Here is a 6,622-nt window from a genome sequence, read left to right on the forward strand (position 1 = left end):
TCTATAATAATTTCCAAGCAATAGATGATGTGGCCTTTTATTGCTCAGGCAATAACTGGTTTAATGCTGGTAGTGTCAAATTTTGAAGTGTTAATTTTGTCTTAAAACCTTCCAGTAAGTGAAATGCAACCTAGTTTTGTCACCATATCCACCAGCAGGCATGGATAATTATTTTAACAATGCTAATATTTGAGTTTTGCAGTATATTATGGAATATAGTCCAGTTAAGTCTTTGGTTTCAGTATGTCTGAAGAATACAGTGAGAGGTTAATTTTTGCTCAAGTGGTACCACTTAAAGGCATGTATTCTTTTAGTATGTAAAATGAAATAGTACCTTGAGTTTAAATAGAATGCATTTTAGGCATTGTAGAGACCTGAAATAGTTTTCTTCCACTACATTGTTGAAATCAATGAAGCAATTAGTTTCTCATTCAGAAATGTGCACACTAATATTTAGTTTTGCTTTCTCGTGGATAATATTAAGCACTTACTCTGCAGTTTCCTGGAAGTGGTGTGTCAACTGCAGTGATACTATTCAGGATGGTGGGAAATCCCCCAAAATATGTATGTGTGGGCTTGCTTAGATTACTATATTTCATAGTTAATCTTTTGTCTCTTGCAGTGCTCATGATGTGTGGGGCACACGGAAGGCATTGCTGTAGTCAGTCATTTTGGTTTTCTTCTATAGCCATTTTATTATTTTAGTGTATTGGTTATGAAGATAATATTATCTATTTGTAAATTGCTACTTTGTATTTTATGCATGCTCTGTAATTTGATTTTTTTTTTTTTTTTTAGTTATTGATTTGGAATATATTCACATTCTAATAAACAGTTATAGGGGGATTATTTCTTATGTTGTCAGATTACATTTTTCCTTTGAGTGCTTTGGATGCAGCCGTGGAATCCTGATGTAAAAACATAGGTTCTTGCATTACTGAGTAAACATTGAATTGGGAGCATCAGTATGTGAATTCAGCTTTGATTTTAGACCTGCAGTTCAATTATGTTTTTCTTGGAAAAAGTATGTCCAAAAACATTAGGAAAGTAGTGTGTACTTTCATATATAACAGAGTCACCAGACCCAGGAAAAGAATCCATCTCTATTTTATTGAAAGTTGGTGGTAAATTTTTTACAAAGTAAGGAGAAAGGTGAAAAACTAAATAGTGAATTGAAAATGAATAAAGTAACTTAGAATTTTTACCCAAGTGTAGACTTAAATGTTGCTTTGGGTATGGTTGGATCTTGGGAGAATTCCAGGAAATACTAGATATTAGAAAATGACTTCAATTGCATTTCAACAGGTGTCTTTGTTCTGAGTAGTATCTAAGGAGACAAACTGTCTCAAGGAAGAAACAATACATTTTTAAATATTTTGACAATTCAGGGCTTACGGCAGTTTAGAAGTATTTTGCTACTTGACCTTGATTTTCAGTTATTTTAACTTTGAATTTTAAAAAAATTTTTATTTATTTATTTTTTTTGAGATGGAGTCTTGCTCTGTCACCCAGGCTGGAGTGCAGTGGCGCGATCTCCGCTCACTGCAAGCTTCACCTCCCCTCCCGGGTTCATCCCATTCTGCGTCAGCCTCCTGAGTAGCTGGGACTACACGCGCCTGCCATCACGCCCGGCTAATTTTTTGTATTTTTAGTAGAGACGGAGTTTCACCATGTTAGTCAGGATGGTCTCAATCTCCTGACCTCATGATCTGCCCGCCTCAGCCTCCCAAATTGCTGGGATTACAGGCGTGAGCCACCGTGCCCAGCCTTGAATTATTTTTTTTTTAACCTGTTATATAGTCTCCTGAATAGTTAGTTAGCCATGGTGCCTTGATTTAATCTTACGTCATTGTTCTCAAATGCCATGATTTCTTTTTAATAGTAGTTGTCATTATGTAAGGGTAAGTTATTGCCCATTGCATTGAATATGTTAAATTGTAATTATAAGAAGAGGTGCCAGCTAGTGACCTTACATCAGTGATCTTTTAAGTTCTGAAGGGTTCTGCAGAAAAGTTAGACTTCTTGAGTTTGGGTTGCCCATCAGAGCTGGTCACATTTCTTTGATCATTGAGAAAATGAATATCTTAATTTTTGTTTTTGCTGACTTGTATTTATAAAATACAAATGCATTTAGTGGGTTTGAGCTATTGTTATAATCTCTTCCATCTACCTTAGAGAAGAAACTGTACTACTTAGTTTTGGCCCACACTGGAAGCAAAATAATTCAGAGGCTGGGTGGATAATTAAGAACTTATTCTAACCTGTTAGGTTTCAGTTTAGGGGGCTTGCTTTGTTTGTTTTAACAGAGGAAAAAAATATAAATTGATTTTCTGATGTCTCACAAATATCACAAACCTGGAAAACAAAACAAAAAATGAATTTTGTAAAAGGTTATGTATGACTTCCATTTGCTCTATAAAAAAATGAACAAAGATTGTGAAAGGATCCTCTTCCACCACATCATTTAATAGGTTAGCAGAACAGATAGGGAGCTATGACACTAGCGCCAAAGAGAGATTTTTCTTCTGGTTGAGTGGTGCTGGTGCCACGCCCCTTTCTGGGATTTGACAGGTCTTTCCCTCTCACCTATACAATGTGCCAAGTAAACTGGAGTTGTCATTCTAATGTTTTAAAGAATGATTGGTTCCCCCCAAACTGTAGGAGGTTGATGGTAACAATAAAGTGATACAAAATGTTAATGTCATTATAACTTATGTAAGGGAGACCATTAGGCTGAGAATCAATATGATTGAGGTTATCTATTCTCCTGAAAAGTGAATTGGAGAATAGGGAAAGAATATTTGAAAGGATGTTGTGTACTAGGCAATATACTAGCATATATTAGAAAATATGGTAAACTGTGGGTTAAAAGAGTGAAAGTAGCTGGTATGATAGAGCACTGTACTGAGTAACGAAGAGTTTGTAGTCATGGCTCTTGTGGTCATTTCATTTTTGAGCCTCACCCTCACATTCTTCCAATTAATGAGAGTACCAGATTAGATAAATTCTGGGGATTCATCCCAACTCTAACTCTGTAATTCTCTGAATGAACTCTCTCTTCTATTAAAGCCAAGTTATTAACATTCTAACTCAAATTTAAATTTAATAGAGAAGTCAAAATGAGGTATACACTTTGTGGAATGTTTTTGATCTTATCACAATAGCCTGATTAAAATGGTACCTTTATTTCCATGTTTACTCCTTTAAATAGGATGAAAGCTTTCAGAACATTTATTTGCAAAATGACTGTTAATATCAATAATATGCATCAAAGTACCATATATGCTAAGGGGGAGGAGCACTTGATGGGCTGCTATATTGTAAATTGAGAACTGCTTGTTTTATGGCTTTTGCTGTTAAAAAAAAAACTGCTGGCTTTTAATATATACTTTAAAATATACTCATGTCTGGGAGAGAACTTTTAAAAACATTTTGTGTTTAATTTTTAAAAAATTATTTCTTTAATGGGAATCTACAAGAAGGTAGATCAATCCACAGGCTAGCTATCCAGTAGAACCAGTGATTAAATCCAGGTGTACAGGTTTATGTGTGCATGTACATGACATACATGGTATTTTGGGGTTGTTGATAAGGTGATCTAATTAGTCAAAACATTATTTGAATTCAATTCTTTGACATTTATTAATTATAGGATAGTTTCTGACACAGGTGTGAGCACAAAATGTTATGTATATTGGCTAACTGCTATGTTTCCAGTACCAGTGATGGTCGTGAGAATTAGCAGCCAACAGGATTCCTTTACTGTGTTTGAGTCAGTGGAACTTAACCTTGCTCCAAACCACAAAATCTCAGATCTTTTTAACTCTCATCCCAATGAATAATGTACTGTTTTTAGCGCCTATCCCCCTGTTGACAACCTCTAATCTCTCAGCATACCGTTTTCTAAGGTATCTCTAGGGAAGTGGGTACCGTTCCTTGTCATATCTTTTAAGAAGTTGCTGACCATTGTACTAGCCTCTGTGCCAAAGTGTTTCATCATATGGGCCGAAGAATACTATAGAAGATCATGCCTGAGATGGGACAGTCTGGGAAGCCCCAAGAAGTAACACTTTCCATAGGCTGTCTTTGATGTGAAACCAATTCTGGAGGAGGCAGTTGGGGTCCTCATTTACTAGTTTTGATTTACATTAGAGTGGATGCCTAAATAACAGTACCGTACTTTGTACAGTCCCCATGCTTTCTCTTACCCAAGGATCTGGAAGGCCATGTGCTAGACTGGACAGTGGCTTGGGAAGCAGAAGGTGGAATGAGGAGGGAATCTGACAACTGAAGCTAAAGAGCAGAGCTTCCACTTTCTGTGGGTTTGGATTAGAGCATTGTTTATTCTTTCTAGCTCTGTAAGCCCAGGGAAGAAAATACATAATCAGCACCCCACTAATCACCAGGGCTCTCCATTTATCTCTCCCCTTTGGTAGTCACTACATTGTAAGAGCCACAAGGGCAGGGAACATGGTTTTTTCATACAGGTTGAGCATCCGTAATCCAAAAATTCAAAATGCTTTAAAATTGAAAACGTGAGCACTCGCATGATGTCACAGTTGGAAAATTTCACACCTGACCTTGTGACAGGTCACAGTCAAAACGCAGGCACGCCACACACAGTTTATTCAGTGTTCCCGCATAGGTGTACAGTAACCTTTCAATCAAAACAGCATCGTAGGTGGAGACTGAAAGCCAGCTGGTGGTGGTGGTGGTGGTGGTGGTGGTTTAACTGCTGGTACAGATACTCTGGTGATGCTACTGTGCTGCTTAGTTACCCTGAACACATTCTTTTTCCCTGTATTAATGATTGATGATCATATTTTGTAAATACTAGTGTGAATGTGTGAATAAGTGTAAGAAAATGAATTACTTATTGGTAGCATAGAAATTCACAGTCAGGAATGATGGTGTTGCAAACCACCACAGATTGTCCACATGGATGGCTGAGACAGTGACACCTTTGCTTTCTGATGGTTCAATACACACAAACTTTATTTCATGCACAAAATTATTAAAAATATTGTATAAAATTACCTTTAGGCTATGTGTACAAGGTGAAGATGAAATGTAAAATGAATTGCATGTTTAAACTTGGGTCCCATCCCAAAGATAGCTCATTATGTATATGCAGATATTCCGAAATTTGAAAAAATCCCAAATTTGAAACACTTCTCGTCCCAAGCATTTTGGATACGGGATACTCAACCTGTATTTACATTCATAGTATCTATCTCCCCCTCCCCTTGACAATTCCATGTCAGGACAATTAGGGAGGGCCATCTAAAAGAGTGAGAGGGCTAATCTTAGGGTTCATTCTGGTATAGCTTGGGGAGCTGAGAATTACTATTCAAATTTTAAAGTTTTTATTAAAATTATACAGAATTATATATTACAATTATACAAATATATACTTATATATAATTATACGAAAGTATAAAAGTACAATGAACCCCCTATGTATTCATCCCTTCATAGAAAGATTTTCCATTTCCTGTTGCTGCATATTGATTAAATGGGCCTCTTCTTCCCTCTGGTTAAATGAATGGCTAATGTGTCATTCCTGAGTGCACAACTTGCAGCAGTTGGCCATTAGTTATCATTCGTAGTACTGAGTAATATTCTGAGACTTGTGGTGCATAATCTTACACTACTGTCAGTAAATATCTTTTTTAGTCTTAAAACTCTTGATTATGTTTTGTCTTTAACTGAGATGTCAACTCATAGCTCTTGAGAATTACCTATTAGTAATCTCTTCTGAATGGGTCTTCAGAATATGAGGGTTATATACATATGAGGATTATATACAAACCTTTGGAACTATGAAGGAGGAATTTTAAACTTATTTGAATGAACTCAGTAAGCTATATTTTAGCATCTGTATTTTATTAAAAAGTAACCCTGTTGCTGCTTTACCAGTTTGATCACAAGTTTATGTCTTTAAAGTTTGTAAAACAGATATACCCATAGTAACTCTACTGGATGATAACTTCTACTAGTGGAAAGCTGTTCATTGCATTTATAGAAATTAAGTGGCCCTTACACTGGCCCTTATTCATTCCATATAAGTACCTTTGTGCCTCTGGGGCTGAGCACAAACTGTAATAGTTGTCTTTGAGTCCAAATATTTGTGAAAGCTGAGAAACCCTCTAATTTTAGTATACTGAATGTATATGAGATTTTTAAATAACTTTTGAACATGAATAAAAATATGGTGCTCACATTTATTATTTTAAAGAAAGAGACTCCTCTGTCAAAAATTTCATACAAGTTTTTCACTTATTTTCAAGCATCTACTAGAATAATTTTCGTTCTTCTGGCTGTTTAAAGTGCCCAAGCAGGATGTAGGTTAGTTCTACCCTTAAACTTAAGGTGTAGATTATAAACATGTTTTCCATTTGCAACACAACAGTATGCATTCTTGTTAAATTAGTTTGAGAAATTTGTTTTATTTTGTACAAGGTACAATCCCTCTACACAGTGAACATATATATTACAAATCTGTGATTTAAAAAAGTATTGCCATTTCACAGTCTCATTAATACTACTGTACAATAATGGTTTTTCTTTCATTCATTTTAATTGTACACATATTTGTCTGAAAATTTAGTTTCTGAAAAAT

Source organism: Chlorocebus sabaeus, chromosome 26, assembly GCF_047675955.1.
Source record: "Chlorocebus sabaeus isolate Y175 chromosome 26, mChlSab1.0.hap1, whole genome shotgun sequence".
Taxonomy (NCBI): Eukaryota; Metazoa; Chordata; class Mammalia; order Primates; family Cercopithecidae; genus Chlorocebus; species Chlorocebus sabaeus.